Here is a 19,028-nt window from a genome sequence, read left to right on the forward strand (position 1 = left end):
CTCTGCTAAATTCTCAGAAAGACTGCAGAAAAACTTCAAAAGGTCTAAAAAGAAATGTCATGGGCACTACAGAATGAGTAGTGCAAAACCAACTTTTTTTTTTTAGAAGCAGAAATTCTAACTATGAGGAAAAAGAGTAATTTAAACCCGTATCAGAGAAAGAATTAAATAATAGGAGAAAAAGGGACAGTTTCCCCCGCAGCAGTTAGCGCTATCCATTATCAGTGCCAAGATATCAGATTAGATAGATCACCACTCCAATCCTGAACGACGACTTCCATCCAACTCGCTGCCCTTCAGCTCAGGACCAGTGACACGGCGCCTCCAGCCTTGCCCCTGCAAGGCACACGGGCACCGGCGCCGCCCGGCACTGGGATACCCAACAGCGGTTCCCACCGCGCCAGGAGGAGCTGCGTGGAGACCTATTTCCAGGAAGGGTGGGGCGAGAGCACTTGGAATGCAGCTACCGAAAGTTCAAGTCAACAGGTTTGGAAACTTGGCAAAGACCACACAGACAAATAACTCAAGGTTTGCAGGGCACCTCTGTGACTGGTATAAATCAGGCGAGTACCGCTCCGTTCAAGGGAATCTGCCAACACACGACAGATGAGCACCCGCTCCTTTACAATGCTCCTCTGCATCTCAGTATCTGAACCGCTTGGATTTCACCCAGCTTTCTAGTGCTTCCTCCAGGCCAGAAAAACAGTGCAAAATGTTCTGCATCCTCAGTCCACAGAAAAATAAAATCACATTTGATCATGAAAGAGGATCCTCCATTTTCCCACAACAGCGAAGACAGGAAGAGGAGCTGTAAGAATGAATAAGGAGCTTCCTCCCCTTCTTTCCCATCCCTGCCCTCTAAGCACTTTCCTGCTGCTGACAGAAATGAAAGTCAGGCCTGGATGAACCCGCGGAGACACCCAGAGGCACCAGAGCAGTGCTGGGCCCTCCCAACACCGCTCCACAGTTCAAAGCCTTCAAAGGCTGCAGAACTCCCACCGTGCTGCAGTTCAGCTCCTGCCCGAAGAGCCATACACCTAGCAGCGCACTCTCAGGACGTCTCTGCTATGACAGTAGGTCCGTATCTTCTCTGCCTTCTACCAATACAGTCACAAACTGCTCTCGCTGTGCACAAACGATGAGCATCCCTGCTCCTCCTGCCCATTGTACGTCCAGCTGCAGGCCGGCGCCAGCCAAAGCTCTTTATTTGCTGAGCTCTACCGACTGCTTCTGCCCCAGCTCCCCCTTTCCACGTGCTTGCTTTGACAGCTGCCTTTCTACACAACAAGGCTGCCTTGAGGATTTTTGAGACAACAGACCCTGGAGTAAACGGGAGCCTTGGTAACACCAGGGAGACGAGACGTCATGCCTCGAGATGCGACGTCACTCCACACACCGGCACACGCCCAAGTCAGCTGCGTTACGTATGTGCAGATGTGCCCTGTGCTGGGGCCAGCAAAATTACTTTCTCGCATATTCCCAGTAGCTTTTTTTCTTAGCAGCCACTGCCACCAGTGTCAGAAAAGCAGGCAGCTGATGTGAAATAACGGAGAAAGCTTTTCTGTGAGCTTTTCATACAAAGCGTGAGATTTTACTGGGCAGTTACAGAGGACATCTGGCAACTCCTTCACTGGCTGATAGGATTTGGAGATGCCTCGACACTGGCACTGCAACAGACTGCTTAGTCTTGGACCACGCAGTCTTCAGGCCTACTGATCAAAATAAGTATGAAATAATGAGGTAAAATACAAATGAAACAAAGAGGTCAAAAGCAAACCAAACCTCTTCAAAACCTAGCAGGATTTCATCCACGTTTAGGAAGCAGTTCATTCCTTAGCAGAGCAAGGACTCAAATGCCCGGCCTGTCGATTTAGCCAATATACTGACAACAGCACAAGATGGCTCCTGCTTGCAAAGCCCAGCTCTGTTAATACCGGCATCCAGAACAACAGAAATTGTTGAGCACCTGGTTCAGCCTGTTACAGAAAGTCAGGCAGGACCCAAACACCCAACGGAGGTTTGAATTTGACTGTTTTTCAGGGCTGATGGTGATGAGAGGGTTCAAATACAGAGTTCTAGGCTCCACCAGTACATCTTCAGTAGAACTACTGCAGTTCTCTAACCCCAACACCTTCCCAAGATGCTGCGTGGTGTGTGCTGAAGGGCTGGGAGGAGGCAGGGGTGGAGCAGGAGGAGTTCCTCATTCTTCCCTGTTGCCCTCCTTCCTGTTTTCGTGGCTGTGTACTCAGAGGATTGTCTTTCCACGAGCAAATGACTAGAGACAAGCTCACCCCAAATGTATGTTCTCTCATGTTTCAAGCACTTGCTCTCTGTTCTTGCTGAATGTTTAGTTACAGCATGAAAAATGGATATGTGGAATGAAGACATTTCCCCTTTGACTAGCACATTTGCAGAAGGTATGTCAAGGATCTGAGGCAAGGGGTATGGGCAAGCTTTCAAGAAAGTTTTTTCCCCCCCTTCTCCTTTGCTTGCTTATTGGAAGAGCAATAAATATCAAGCAGACAGGCCCTTCTCACAGTTACAAAGCCTACCTGTAACTGAGCTGGATAATTAGCAGCCTTGAAGATGATATATGACTTTCATTACCCTTTGGGACTGGAGACTAAATGAGGACAGAGCTAATTGCCGTGCAAAGCAGTTTGGCATGAATGAGAAAAATGCAGGCGCTGTCTCCTGCCAAAAAAGGGCCCTATTGCTGCTCTGATCTCATGGCTGGTTTTTGCCGCAGGAGTTCACTTGGTGTCCATAAATCATGGTCTGCTTACAGCTGAAACTGCACTGAGTCATCAACATGCAATAAGCTGAGTGACAGATTCCAGCCTGACTACATTAGAACTTCAAACTTAGTCCTCCCCCCCCAACACTACCCGTACTTAACAGAAAATTAAACCCAGACTACACAGACATGAAGGCTGTGAGAAACACAAGGCTTGTTTACTTGACAATAGTTTTAAGACTGATGTTTCCAGGAAATAACATCATGCGTTTTGAAAGGGAGAGGCCCACAAGTACTGAATTTATAAAATGACCCACTGCTATAGCATTTGGTTTGTCCTTCCTCATATAATTGCTGATTAAAATGTATTACCCTCCTTTAATGATGTAAAGTGGCACTTTGTCATCCCAGTTCTTATGGAGATAGATTTAGTCAGCTATCTGAGAAAATATTTTGCTGCTCTTTAAAGTTAGGCCAGAAGAACCTGAAATCTGATTGCAAATCTGCTTCCAAAGTGACCTGGGGCACATTAGCATCCATATTGTGCCCTTAAGAAGCGTGGGCTTCTGGAGAATCTAAACCATCAATGCGTCCTTGAAGATACTCTTTTCCTCTCCCCATTCTGTTTTACAGAAGATTTTTTTTGCTTTTCCCTAAAGGTACCTTAGGTCTATTTTTTTTTAATGGAAGAGATTGTGCTGAATTTGCAATATGGTATCCTGTCAGATCCTAATCAATTAGCCCACATCAGCTCAGTGTAAGGCAGATACCAATTTAACTCACAGAGCTAAGCCTTCTGATTTTCTCTAAGGGCAGTCACTTAATTCATTCTTTGTAGTGCCAAATTATATTTGACATTTAATTTAAAACTCAAGGTACCATAATGCAAAATCTCACTAAAAATAATGGTGATAAAGCAGAGGAACATTTCATTTGACAGTGAGGATTTTTTCAGCTTATTTATGCACCCAAACTTTCCCCATCCCCCACCTCTCCGAGCCCCAAACTCACCAGTGCTGGTTATCCAGGCAATCGCTCTCAGGGGATTTTAGCCTCTACAGGTGCTTGCGTACAGTAAAGGGGCACTTGAAGGTGAAGCGAGAGGCTGGCTGCTGCTCGCCTTTTGGTGGCCCTGACAACGCATGAGCTCAAAGACATTCCACGTATTATTGCCGCTGTAGCTAGAAGAAGGAAATATTTCAATAGAGTGGCTGGGCTAACTGGAACGGTTGTGTGTGGCCTGAGGAAGGGGGAGTCAGCCCAAAAAGGCTGAGTTTTTTTTACTTTCAGAAGACCCAACACAAAAGTCCCCCAACAAAACCCGCTTTGCTCACCGTTCTCTGCCATGCAGTAACGCCCTTCACGGCCACCTGGCACAACGGAAGTCTGTTGGTTCATGAAGCACGTCCAGACTCTGACAATACAACTTCATGCACAGATAATAATAAAAAGACTGAGTTCTCCTTTCCTGGAAGGTGCAACAGGCTGCCAGTCTGTGGGGAGTTCTAGCCATGGGCTCAAGTCAGCGCTTCCCGTGGATGAACGGTCCGACTTGAATAAAAACACTAGTTAGAAAAAACGCGCAGCCATCTCTGTCAAAGTGAGTTGCTTGTAGGGAGTGACTGTTTCTGCTGGTAGCGTGCAAAATGCCGAGCAGCCAGCGACTTGCCCGGCTAATCCAGAGCAGCTCTATGAGAGGAGAAAGTAATGGATAACAGTAGGCTCTGCTTTGTTGAGACAATACCATATAGCAATAAGCAAAGTACATGGGTAGCGCAATCCTCCAGAGAGCGACTCAACTTTTGTCCTGTCAAAAATCAGCTACTACTTTGCAATAAAAAGAAGCAAATGTCTAACGCTCTCATCCTTTATGTGCCAGATCAGCTCTTGGGGGAGAAAAAAATCATCACTGGTCACAACATGCTTCTCAACCTAAGATGGATGACTCGAATTCTGGGACTTTAGGTCTTACCATGGATTTCAGTCCCTCGTTAAGATGAATACAGTCCAGGGCTGAACTCTGGTATTTCTGGAGTGAGCCTGTAGGCCTCAGGTTGGGCATTCTTGCTTTACTTCCCGCTTGCCTGTAGGTGCATGCATATGCTACTTGGCAGTCAAGTTCAAAATCCTGCCCATTTGCCCACATGAACAGATCCCTTCCTATATGCTCCCCATTTATTTTTTAGAATGCACAGGGTAGTATCTGTGGGATGAAATGTGGACAGGAAATGAAGTTGCTACGTACCAGCGCGAGAGAGGACATTATCGGCGTACTTAGAAACGAAAGAAGCTATATTTGATATTGATGCAGTGTGCCTATGTGACAGGTTTAAATTAATGAAATAATTGTGATGGCATAACACTGCTGTAAGATCTTCCTATCTTCCATCAAGTTTCATTGTGGAATATAAAAATACAAACCCAAAAACTTCTGGAAGAGCAACGCTTCAGCATTATATAACAGAGAGGGCTCCTTTCTATGGTATGTATCCTGTAATTCAGGTCTTCCAGACTTCCTGAGCCAAGACTGTATCAAGACCTTTCTTTTCAGTAGTAAGAATTTTGGTTTTTAATTGCAAGGACAAGCATACCCTTCACAAATTTAGGTAATTGCGGCAAAGAGTTCCACAGGTTATTAATGTCTTTTATGTGGAAAATCACTTCTATTTGTTTCAGCACTATTACAATTTGAAGAACTAGAGAACAAGCGTTCCCTATTACTTCTCTGCACAATTTAAGATTCTACCAAGAGGAACTATGCAGCCCTCGGACCTCTGTTCTAAGCTCATGCTATTGGCCTCTTCTCATATGGAAACCTTTCCAGAAATTGGCTCACTGCTGTTCCCTTTTCTAAATCTAGTGTGTAGGGTCTTTTTGAGTTGAGGACAAGAAATACATATAATATTCAAGATGTGAGCCTCTTATAGATTCATATTAATATGCTTCATACTCAGTATTGCCTCAGAATTTTTTGCAATTGTGAATCTGCGTAGGAATACAGAAGCGAAAAAACCCTGTAACTGCTTACCAACCTCACAGTGGTATTTTGGCACATAAAAAAACACGTGCATGAAAATCTTCAGAGCATTTCCTCCAGCTAAAGATTTTGCACCAAATTCTTAAGAAAATTCAGTTTGGCAAATATTTTTTCAGAATAGTCTGAATGTTTTCAAAAATGAAATTATGGAACTACTAATGTGACCATGTTACTCTAAGGAAGCTGGATTAGCTAAATGGCCATTTTAATAGCCTATTTATAACACTAAGTTTTTACTGTTGCAGAGACAGAGGCTTTAAAAACAATGAATAGTTTAAAATGGTAGTAAAAAGTAGACAGCGAATACATACACAGATTGGAAAACTGACATTTTGTACTGCAAAGAGTCTTTAAATCAAAGCGAAGGGGTAAATGCATTGACTGAGGTTTCAGACCCTCATATACTTAAGTTGGTTCCAAGTGCTGAGAGCTTAAGCACTTTCACTGAAAAACAGACAAATACAGAAATAAGAGTCTAAATTTATCCTTTCTGAAGGCCTTATCCTTAATCTCTTTTCATATGTAAGATTTATCATATTGCTTTGCCAGGGGTGTATCAAATATGGGGAAGTGACTCAGTCCTTGCATTCAGTAAGGAAGCTGCTTTTTAATGACACCATGCAAAAACATTAGCAATAAACCTCCTCATAAATACAAACAGAAAACTAAATCATAAGGACTGGGATGCAGAGAGAAAGACTGAGAAAGAGAGAGAGGGGATACAAACGATCTCATGACACAGAGTCTAATTTCTGGAGAAAATTCTACTTCAATTTACAGTAGTGTAGAGAAGGCTCAGCAATTAGCTTGTTTACTCATTTAAAATACTGCCAGACAAATGGATTATGTTTTTTGAATCCTTTACGATACAGAACTCTACAATTGACACATTTGTCACCATCCTTAATCACGGGTATTTGTGCAAAGACTTCAGCAAGCTCTATTCTGCTCCAATTTAAACTCATTTAAATCCTGCTCAGCTGTGTTGTGGAATAACTCTCCGCATAATTTAAACCTGTGTTTGACCACAATTTGGGTCCTTATCACATCTGTATTGAGAAGCATCTTCCAATGCACAAGCAGCAGTCGCCTAGAACAACTGGAATTCCACGGCTAGTGCCTGTCCGTCCAACCTGAGGAGCTGTAGTGACCTACGCTCCCCTGCCACTGTTTGATCAGAGTATTTCTGGAATTCCACGGTAATTAGCACCACAATATTCCAACTACCGTAAGAAGCTACAACCCACTTTTCAAGGGGGATATGCAGGGGCTGCTGCTGCTCCACATGCAATAAGAATCCATCCCCTAGCCAAAACCCAGGGAAGTCTAAACTGACAGAGGACAAGATATTGGGGGGGGGGGGGAGGAAAAATATTACTCTCACTTTATCGTTTAGGAAACAAAAGCTGAGAGAGAACAAATGTTTTGCCCAAGACTGCCAAGACTAGGCAAAACAAGGACAAAGATTGGATCCAGATTTCCTCAGGCTCATTATGGGTCCTGTATCACAAAACCATTTTGCTCAGAGAACGGGTGGCAATCGCAGTCTGACCAGCAGCCCACTGAACTCAACAGGAAAAGCTCTCGCTATTTCCAGCGGGGATTTTGATTGGAGTCCATCAGGGTACCCAATGAGTGTAGCTAAAAGAAACCTGTGGCTGGAATAAAGCTGAGGCCATACAACAACAGACTAGATAATTTTTTTTTTTTAAGGCATTTCTAAATCAACAGCCATGAATAATATAATATTCATGGAGTCCCATCTGGTGTTTAGTTCCGTGTATAAAAATACTTTGCATTGTTGGTCCAATAATTCTGACTTAAACTGGTAAAGTGATACACAGGCCTTTGAAAACAGTGGTGGGATAAGAAAATAACAAATTGAATAAAGGAGAAAAAATAAGCTTGCTTTAGTCTGAAGGGAATAAAAGTGAAGCCTTTTAACCTTACACATAAGTTCCACACCATTGCTTTTTAAAATCAGTTGAAAATCATTTAAAATCAAATTGATTTTGGCTTTTACATTCAGATGCACTTCAGCTTTTCACTTACTCGCCGATACAAGTAATGTCTGGAGCCGACCTGTGTTTAAAATGGGTTGAAAATCAGTTTGTATGTTCACATGCTTATTGGAATTCTCTCATTTCCATTTCACTCAGAGCCAATCACGATCAGATTAACTTGCTGGGGAATATGTCAAGAGGCTGATTTCATGGGTGTTTTAGCAAAGAAATGGTTCCTAATGTAGTGAAACATTTTTTTGCTTATAACACGTTGTCTATTGCCCATTTTGTGTCAATAAATGGGAAAATGGATAATCAGAACTGTTCATATTTATTCTGAAAAGCTCTCTTCTCCATCATGTGCAGACCCATAATCAATCATGAAAGAACTGTAAAATCACAGGAAAATATTTCCTAGTTTACAACTGCTTTTTTCCACTAACAAAATCTGGTATATCTGCAGCCTTCCAAGTATGGAGTGGTAGGGTAGGCTCCTGAACTGGACGCTCCTGTGTTCACCTGCTGCCATCCAACTGTGGTTCATTTGGATTGGGTAACTGCTATCTGAACTGACATTTAGTCATCCAGTCTGAAAGCAAGTATGCCGAAACGATGCAACATAACATGCTATCAAGGCTGTAATAGGACGTAGAACACCTGCCATTGCCTTGGCTAGAAGGGATGAAATGCTCTGAATTGCTTTGTTTTCAACATTCTCTTCCCCATACTCCTCAGATGTCCATTTTTACTTAATTTGTCACTGATGCTTTAAGGAGAGAGGAATGGCGTAGCAGGAGAACAAGGAAATGTGAAGCAGATGCCCGAGTTCTATTACTGACTCTGCTGGTGACTGGGTAAGCTGTTTATAGCGTTGTATCAAGTTCATTGATTTAGATGGCTCGGTTTTAGGTTTCCAAACTGAGGTGGTGTACATGGTCTGCTTTCCACTGTGAGTCAGTACTTCAACACTCATCATCTTCAAAAAAAAGAGAGAGTGAATCTGCAAGTGACGTGGTAAAGGTCTCAAGCTGCACATCTAAAAACTGCACACTTGCAATTAAATGATATCCGGAAAATATTGACTGTAAGCTCGCAGTAAGTCAGTTTACTTGCCCGTAAATGAGAAATTAAAAATGCATCACGAGGAGAGATGCTGTGGGCTCAAACAGCGCTTTGGAGGTCTCTGCAGATCTCAAATGAGAAGTCAAAAATCCACGTGCAAATATTACATTTCAGAGATGCTGAGTGGGAAAGGAGTGGGAGGTTATATAACCTGATAATATCAAGGATCTGAGAGAGATTAAACTATTTAACTATTCAGCAGTGAAAAGAAGTCAAGAAGGATCACCGCAGACAAGGAACAGAAAGACAATATAGGAACTGACTTGCACAGGCTGACATTCCGCTTCAAAGAGTATTAGTGCTAGAGAGTGCTTACAAAACTGTAAGTCTTTAAAAACAAGTCTGATTTAATAAATATTTACTAAATTGTATAAGAATTGCCTGGGATCCAGCTATAAATATTAAATCGCAATGTAAATATTAAAAGAATGATGGTTTTGCAAATAATCAATTTAAGATTATAAGAATCTTTGGATTAAACATAAAAAATAATAATAAAAAAAAATCCCCGAGAGTCAAACAAAAACCCTGACGGTTAGATTCCAAAAGAACAATCTACTCAGAGTTCCTTTCATGTGCCAACAACTATTATTTATATTGCTTATGCACTTTCATCATGACAGCCCTAACACTGAGCAGAGCAGATAGAGTCTAACAGTTACCACATTAGTAAAAAAGCTCTCAGAAGGTAAATAAAGTGAAGTGAGGCTATATTTTTGGATCCTGGGAGATGTAAGGCCATCCTGATATTCTGCTTATACTGATTATTTTATATTGTTTAATGAATTTCTGTAGTCTCTCTACAAAATAGATGTTGGCTCAATGAACAGAGCTTGCATTTAAAGGAACCACCCTATTAAAACTGGTTTTGTTTGTGCCTGGAGAATCAGAACTGTTCCAGGCAGTTTCTTTCAGATTTTACTTGAAAGCTCCCGTTCCATTAATATGACATTGTTTCAGAGACAAAGCTTAACCATAGTGTCTTTCCCCTTTAAAAGGTAACGACACCATCTAAGCAAAAACAACAGTGGGGGGAAAAAAAGACCCCCATTATAGCAAACGGTGGTATTAATGAAATTCTGTTTGTATTAAAATTTTCTTTCAACCTCGGTCTTCCCGTTCAGGGGGATAGTGTCAACCTGTCAAACTTTTAATCAAGAGCAGTTCATTGATGCTTCCATTATGTCAAAAAGCCTCACCTAGGTGACTTCAAGGGGAGACAGCAGGTCTGCCTTTCTCAACATCCAAGGCTATGAATTTTTCATTTCTCACCCCCAACTTTTAATTTCTATTGTATTTATATGAATAGATATAACGTATTTTTTTATTGCAGCAATTTACAATTAGCGCAGATTTTCAATCAAGCTGTAAAGCCAAGAGAATATAAAAGAGGTAAATACATGAAAGCCTACTTTCTTAATTTTTAGGTTGGTAGCAAGGGGCCAGAGGGCTGAAATCTATGCGTTCAGAGAGCCTTTTACACAACAGCTACTTCAGCCAGATTTCACAATACCGCATCATGATTCACAATCGACAGTTTCCCTAGGAACTATTTCACCGAGGTGGTGCATTTGCAGACATGCTGATGTTAATGACATAATTCGGGCTACTGAAGAGTCCTCACTCCATTGCACTGAACTCAAATTCAGATGCCGACCTCCTGCAGTAGCTGCTTTCCAGCAAGAATGAAATGGACAAAAATTCAGTTTGACCAAGTACCCATGGCTTCATGCTGTTGGGAAAATGCTGAATTTGGAAAACAAAAATAAAGAACCCCACGCGGCAACTTTACAATGCCTTCCTCTACAGCATATCACTTACTGATCTGCTACAGGTGAAGTTATAAGGGTACTGCGACTAGGAACATCTCTCTCGCCCTGATCCCAGGGAACCGAAATGATTTCTTGAGGGCGTTAAGAAGGTGATGGTAACCGAGAGCAGCCTTAAGAGAGTTCTCATTTCCACCTCAGTATTGGCATGGCATACAGTTGACCCACTGTGAAAGTCAGAAAGATTTTCATACCCTATGCAGGCGGAACACAAGTTAGAAGGAAAAGCCCAGTCACCCCAGCTTCTCAGTTTAGTCCTGCAAGAATTTGACTGACTCTAGTAATAGAGTTTCTGTTTCTACAGTTTCCACCATAATTGGGAACAAAGCCATCTTTTTGCATTCACAGTAATATCCATTATTTATCAGTTAGATGTATGGTGAGATGAGTTTTGACTGAAAATACTGTGTTGCTTCATGTTCAGGAAGTGAAGCCAGGGAGAATTATGATATCCTGAAGGTACGGTTAAAGAAGCCTCCAGATCTTGGGTTTTTAAATAAGTTTGCAAAGGCATATTAATGGGGAGTGTACCACATAATCCATCTAAATAATTTACTCTTCGCTATTCTGCCAAAGGAAAGATTCTCATCCAAACAGTTTGGTGGTTTTTGTTGGGTTGTTTTAAACCTATCACGTATAATTAGGAGACGACTATATGGGTCATTTATAAAGCCAAACAACAAGACCAGAACTCCAGTAATGTGAAATGACCAGCTAATTACAACACTGGTTTAAATTACGTTCCTAGGTATTACTTGTTCTTTCCAAAATGGGCTGGATATCTGCACTATTTATTCAGCCCCAAAGACCAATTCATTCTTGCAAACATATTGCACGTTTAAAATGTAGCAAGGTTTAAATCATCCAGGCTTATTGTTTTAACTTCCAGCATTTCATTATTCTACTTAATGGTTTGCACATTGTTTTACACAAGTACAATATAGTTTTATTGTATGATGTTAAAAAAAAAAAAATAAATCTGTATCCCATTTGCTTCCAGAAGAGATGAGAAGCGATGGGACAGGAGACCTAAACTACAGGGATGTTTTGCTTATAGACAGAAAAAGCTCAAGGTTGATCAACATATACTTAATTGGGAGATACTCGCTCTGAACATTAGCAGCACACGCACGTCTGAATTAGTCCACCCGTAAAGGTCGGATCGGCAGAAATATAAAGAAACTGGGCCAGCCCAATCTTTCTCCCATTGTAGTCAACTGGGACGTTGACAGCTTTAACTGGGCCAAGAGAAGGCCCTAATTTAGGCCCTGTGGCTTCTGCTCTGGAGCAGGTTTTGTGGCTGGGGATCACGGCTTTGAGACCCCCATTGGCGGGGGGAAGTATTAAACCTGCCAGGTAGTCCCTCAAAACATAGAGGAACTGAAGGTAGAGCCTGCAGCCTCTGACACAGCTCCCTCCTCCCCCTGGGCAACCTCAGCTGGCAGCACCTGGGGGTCAAGAGCCCCACAGGAGTGGCTGGTTTCACGATCTCTAGGACTGCGGGTGCCATTGGCTAGAGGGATAGAAACAGTACGTTCCCACGGCGAGAGGAAAGCATTCTGACGGATTGCCCCCACAAAGTGTAGGTATTTGCCTTTAGCATCAGGAGCTCTACTAGGAATTAAAAAATATATTTCAGATGGTTCTTTTTGGTGCAATACAAAAATTGCTTTTTCACAAATACATTTTTACCAAATATTTCCACAAAGCATATCCAGTGTAAAAGAAGCACTGTAACTGCAAAGCTCTTTAAGGATGGGTACTTCCCAAGTGCCCTCAATTGCTCCTGTTCTACTTGCCTTGACCTGTTGCGTCACGTTATGTGATATCAAACTGCCATCGTGTTCCATTTTAGAAGTGATTACGCTTCATTGGTGGGCAAAGTTGCTGCTTGCTGAGTGTTTGTGAGGTTTGATTAATTAGTGCTTATGAAGTGCTTTGAAATTCTTGCATGAATGATGTTACGGAAACACTGAATATTGCTGCTGCTCTACAGGCAGGTACATGATTAAAGATTTGATGTTGCAAGGTGTGGCTGGGCCTTACCTTCTCGTTGGGAAAACGTTCTGGTTTCCTCCGAATTCCCTCTGGCAAGCTAGTTCAGTCTTCCAACCAAACCAAACCAAAACACTTCAATCTTTCTAGGGTAAGGAAAAATAATAAAAAGATTAGATTAAGGGTATTTCTGAGAACTCATTGCCTGTCTAGGATATTGCACCTCTAGGTGGTCTGATAAACTTCAAGGGCACCTTGGTGATTAAGTTCATTCTCAGACTAACTCAATTTTCTTCAACCCCCCTTTTTTTTTTTAATCAACTAGAGCTCTTTTAATTGCTTTCTCCTCTGGGTATCCGACACAGACACCTGACTGCCTGTTAAAGCATCTTCCTAAGGCATCTTTATCTGTGATATCCTCTCCTTGGCTGGAGAGACCCACCTGTCCCCCCCGATCTCTCCTGCCCAAAGGGAGCTGTTACACGTTGTATCCCTTTCCATCATTTCTGACTGTAGGCCCGACAACTCCCATCTGCTCTGGGAATTACAGCTCCCCACAGGCGATTCATTCCTGGCCAAGGCAGGAAGCTGCCAGGCTAAGCCCACAGCCAGCCTTAAAAGGCCCAAGCTGAAGATAATTATTGCACAGCCCTACCTGTTTAAAGATCTCTCCAACTTGCTCATCGCTGCCACACTTGGCTGCAGCTATTACCACGCTGTCGCGGCCCTTCTAGAGCACACCGCTTCGTAAAGCGAAGGCCAGGATTCCTCCGTCCAGCGCACAGGTGCCCGGTGCCATTTGAGAGGCCCTCAGGCATCCAGGACATCTGCACGGGAATAGCAGATATGACGCAGGACCTAAAGCAGACTGACGCTCCACCAGGGGGGCGATCGGATGCCAGGCAGCCTACTCCGTAATAGCTAAAACGCGGATGCCAGCGACGAAGCCACCAAGCTCTCCCCGTCCTGTTCAGCTTCCCTGTTTTCTGTTATTATTGAGGGCACCTGAAAGGCTCAGTGCCACTGAGCCGGTGTTGATCACACACTTCACGGCCCTTTTGTCTTGCTTACATTAGCCTAACAGACTACGATCCCCTGGTGCTATCTTTGATTCCAGTCACAGCACGGTGCCTCGAGTTTCATTTTTCCTGCTTGCTCTACTCATTTCACATCCTGCACCCAGTAACAACTTTTTTTTTTGCTGTTACTTTTCATAATAACTTCATGACTGATTTCATACATACCTTCCTACGTATAGTAACTCTGAGCGTTGAGTCCTTTGCACTTGCTTACCTTCCCAAGGACCGTATAGAAAAAATATCGACTGTTTTTGCTTTCGCAGACATGCTCACCTAAACTGCAAGGCCAGTGTCTGAGCACATGTCTCTGTTTAAACCATAGGAGCACTTAGCATTCATGAGGTTCAAAATAACCAGGCCAAACACCCTTATTATCTAACTAATGCTGCCATTGGTTTGTTGGCTGCCATCGAGGCTGATGCCATCTTCCTATTCTGTTGTGTATTTTCAGGGACATAAATCTTACGCAGAAATGTTTAAAGGCACCAAAATGTTCAAATGCTTAAATGAAGGGATCAGGAGCCTCTCACTTCATCCCAGCGAGTGAGGTGTAGCACATCTCAAAGTCTATGCTTTCAGTTTTCTGATCATTGTTCTTCTCTGTACACCTTCCAAGAACTGGGTTAGTAATCCGCTGTGGCCATAAAGTTTCTTTCATTAGAAATTAACAAGTCTGTTCTGACCTTTTCCCAGGGCTGGGCTGGGATTTCATGAAGCATTTCTTGTCAATCACTAGATTCTTTGCACAGCTTGCACTGTTCCATGTATGCTTTCAACCGGGTATTCATGCCTGGCCTGTAGATACATTTCCTGGCTCATCTCAGGCATGTCTCTATCCCCAGGTGTGAAATATGTATCCACTGCATGATCTCAACTCTTAAATCTCTGGGGATTACTGCTCAGTTCCATTTAAAACAAAATCCATGCAGTTCTTCATTCACTTCCTAGCGTGGCTGGGGATGGGCACAACCTCCTGTGGCACTTGCTCCTTTCTCTCTGGCCGAGCACGGATTGCAAATTGCTTTGCTGCCTGTCGCACACCACGCTGTGCTGTTGGACTGCCTTGAATGGCTCCATTTCAAAGAGCACAGCCAGTAGTAACTTTCCACCTCATAGTTTCCCTGTTCTACAAATGCCTGGACTCCATCAGTAAATGCTGCAGCCTGCACCTTTACACCAGAGCTGTTTCTATCCCCCTCTCTCAGGCTCCCCCCCCGTCGGTGCTTTAGGAGCTCTGCAAGCCTGTAACGCTTTAGGGACTTCTGCTCCACTTTCACTTTTCTTCTCTAAATGCCTTTTTTCCCCTAATATTTGAGCATTCTCACAAGATTCCACATCATTTTCAGTGGTCAAGAAAAGTCCCATGTGTAAGATCCGTGGCTGGGCTCACTTCCAGTTTGCCTTCATTCAGCCTGTCGTTCTGTCTCCAGCACCTGTCCAGAAAAGTTATCACAGGTAAATATCACGATTTTCATTGCCCATTATTCAAAATCTCTTACTGCAATAAAGACGTCCTCAGCTGCAACGTTGGTGGCCAGAGGCTCAGTATTGAGTTAATATCAAATACCTCGGATTTGGAGCCGACACCAATAAGCATTTGTGCTCATCGATATCTGCTAGAAGGCGTGGCAAAGGTGGTCAGGCTCTTCCTCCTCAGCATGCCACAGCAACTGTCTCCCTGATTTCCTCCTCAAGTCTTTAACCACCCTCTCCATCACAACAGGATACACCCATGCAGAAAATAATCCACGTAAAAAGGACACAGGTGGGAGTGGACAGAATGAAGGTGTGCACCGGGCCCAGGCCAGGTGATTACTCCTACTTTGCCAATTAAAATCCCATTGCCATTTTTGCTAGTTTAACAATAAGCATCTATTTTACATTCAGCTCTTTGTTTCAGAGCAGATGTGTTCATTCTTACTTTTTAAACTATGTCACCTTTCCTTCAACGTGGGCTTAGGTTAATAAACTGTACATCAAGCGCTGCTTAAAAGCTGGCTTCACAGGATGATAACTGATGAGGGAATTGCTTTTAATTACTGTACAAGTGAGTAGATAAAAATCGCAGCCCTAATAATCAGCTCCAGAAACTGACAGCAGCAAAGTCTCACATTTCAAATGTGGATTATTTTTTCTTTCAGCATTCAGCTACAGAAGGCAAATGTTAGCGGTTGGATCATCTTCTGTAAGCAAGCCAAAGTTATGTGTAACATTTTTGGATGCTAATAGGACACAGTTCTGGCAGAACAGAAATAAAGGTAACGTTAAAGATTAGAGCAAGCTTGGAAAGGAAGAAAAGCGCTTTTCTCAGCCCAGACTTTCAGAAGGACAATCATCTCACCTACATCTGCTGCTAGAACTTTTAAAGTCCAAGGACAGCAAAAGCAAACAACTTACTTGCACAGCTATCAAGAGTCAGAGAGAGCATGAGGCTTCCCAGATTGCCTTCAAAACCAGCAGCATTTGGCCCATTACCATCCACACCAGGCTAATGTATTTTTAATAGTTCACCTCCTAAAGAGATACTGCAGGCCATGAGATGCAAATTAGCCAGCCAGAATTGAGTGAGTTTGTGCTAGGAGAAATTTCAGGGGAGGATGAAATAAATGAAAGTAGGATTACAAACTGGGTTTGCTGCTCTGGTGAGAGGAGAAAAATGTGCTCACGAAGCCCAGTAAAACTTTCTTTTTCTGCTTTATTAGGTGTTTGCAAAAAAGTCTCAGTTGCAAAGTACGACATGTTCTTTTTCTGAAGACTCATCTACAGCACAGAGGCTCTGATAAATCAGCTGCTTTCTTTTTTAGCCAACTATGCAGTGTATGGGAAGCTGAGGCTTGTATTACGGCTTTGTTAAAACATTAGATGTTGCCTGAAAGCTGCCATGTGAACTCCATTTTAAATGCATTTCAATGCAGGTTTTTACAATAGGAAAAATAAACACTTAGCAGCTCAGGAAACCAGAATCTAAAATACTGTAGACATGGATTTGTTTATTTGTTGCTTTCCTGCAATAGATCAGCCTGTCAGGATACCCTCTTCATGTAAATATTTAAAATCTACAACAAAACAATTCTGATAGAAAAAAATTAAACTCTGAAAAGGAGAGAGGAAAAGGAGGATGCAGAGTTTTATTTATTTTTAAAAAACCCACAGATGTGGCTCTCTTTGGATCCATCAAGTGTATTCTTTGATGAAAAGGAGAAATATTCTGATTGTAAAGGTGTTATGTGTAGCGAATGGCACTTAGCTCCTTGAAACCACATGTTCTATAGATTCAAAGTTACCATATTCCTTTTTGGGTTTTTTATGGGGCAATAATTTTAGCTCTCAAAAGTCCACATGAAAACCTGAAAATCCAGGATTTGAGAACTAGAGGAGTTCAGAATAGTAGTCATCTGGAAGTCTCCTCTTTTCATGTCGGTGAAGTATAATGTTACTTCACGCCATTTGGCTGCAAATGTAAATTACACCTTTTTTCAGTTGTTAGGACAGGATAGAAAACCACATAATTCTAATGAGTCATAAATGTTTCACCATTTTTTTTTCTTCATTTAATTCATATGGTGCCAACACCTGTGAAAACAATCAGCATCATAGCTGTGTGCTCTACTTAAATTTGCTTTAGGGTATGCTTGAGTAAAAGCTTTTATATCTCATTTCTCTACATTATTAACAACACGATGCCCTGAATCATTCTATAATTTAAGTATGCTCATTTCATTCTCAGCTATTTTATTAGGACTAGAAAAGATGCTCAAAGACTATGACAGTCTTAATACACAGACACCCCCCCCCCCCCTTCTTGATTCTTACTGTAACAAAATATCTATAACAAGATCATCACATTATTTTTTATGTGCTTTGGCAGTTTTGCACCTTGAATTACGAATCTAAACTGTTAGTACAAGAGCCATACTACAAAGCTTTCTCCCAAAAGGCTCTGCAACCATCACTCTACGGCGAGTTCCTTCCACGACAGCGGCATCTGCACTGAACCGAATTTTAGGCTATGGCCAAAGGAAAATACTACTTGTTTTCCAATGGGAAGAGAGCAGTGGTTGGAAGCCTGGTTCTGGAGCCAGTAGATGGTGCCGGAGAGGAACATGCATCAGTCACACCGCAGTCTTGCTTTAGTTACAGCTGGGCAATGGAGGGGGGGGGTTATGTTAATCCACAGCAGCAGCACACCAGCTAAACACACCAGCTAAAGGGCAGGATTTTCAAGAATCCTAGGGGTGAGATTTACAAACACACTTTGGTGTCTGAAGAAACAATGTAGTGACTGGAAGATCCAGAAAAAAGCCTGAATCCTCTTGACTTTCAGTGGATGTCGGGCCTCTGACCACCCCAGGAACCCTTGGTGACTCCACTGAGCTTCTCTATGTAGCCCTAAATGACTTCAAACAGAACAATTTGCAAGGGGCTTCTCCTACATTTTTGTAACCTAAGGGTAGAGGTACCAAGCTCTCCCTACATTTCAGTGGGATCGTGGCTCAAACTTCCTCTATAAAATTCCCATCTAAACCCATACAACTCAATAAATACAGATGAGTCAGCACAGCACGTTAAGCTGGAAGGTGTAGAGACTGCGATATTTCCCAAAGAGATCCTTTCCCAAAACGTAGGTTCCAGCGTTACACAGCATATTACAAGTAACCATCCAGGGCCAATTTATGATCAGGAAGCGGGCCAAAGCTCAGCTGATAAATGCTTCAAACGAAATGTTTGCAGTTGTGATTCACTGCAATAACTTCCATTGCAATCCAGAGGTGGGGACATACTCTAAGTAGCTCAAATACCGAGAGCAGTGCAGGCTTCAGCGGGGTCTTGGGTAAGGACTCTCACCGTCACAGCTCAGCAACTTCAGTCAACCACACTAGTTAATCCAAAGCTTCTGAACTGCAGCCTTCTCTCTGCACCGAAGCATGGTCCTGCCCGCGTACATGAGGACACGAGGGCTGAGCCGACCACTTTCTTCCACACCTACAGAATTTTAACGCTGACTTTCAGGTGATTAAAAATAAGTGGTCTGATAGTCATTTCAAATGTGTTTATTCCAGTTAATCTGTACATTTTTACATGGTGTGTCACATCAGAAAAAGAGGTCTACCCTCAGCTTCTTAATGGTTACGAATCTATGCCTGTGATTCCACACCAACGCCCTTACCAGCAGCAGGCACAAAAGATACCACCACTAGTCAGAGGATGAACTTTCCTTTCTCTTTG

At 42.6% G+C, this 19,028-nt stretch overlaps 1 long non-coding RNA gene across 1 annotated transcript in view; it reads right to left on the bottom strand.

Annotated features, from left to right (window-relative positions):
- LOC135315625 (uncharacterized) overlaps positions 1 to 19,028 on the bottom strand; it is a 118,472-nt gene that overhangs the window by 87,950 nt on the left and 11,494 nt on the right. The window contains exons 7-8 of the long non-coding RNA XR_010375111.1: positions 13,379 to 15,235; positions 12,775 to 12,869 (exon numbers count right to left, since the gene is read on the bottom strand). This is a non-coding gene — a long non-coding RNA (uncharacterized LOC135315625). The remainder of the gene's footprint in view (positions 1 to 12,774; positions 12,870 to 13,378; positions 15,236 to 19,028) is intronic.

Source organism: Phalacrocorax carbo, chromosome 13 (genome assembly GCF_963921805.1).
Source record: "Phalacrocorax carbo chromosome 13, bPhaCar2.1, whole genome shotgun sequence".
In the NCBI taxonomy this organism is placed as follows: Eukaryota; Metazoa; Chordata; class Aves; order Suliformes; family Phalacrocoracidae; genus Phalacrocorax; species Phalacrocorax carbo.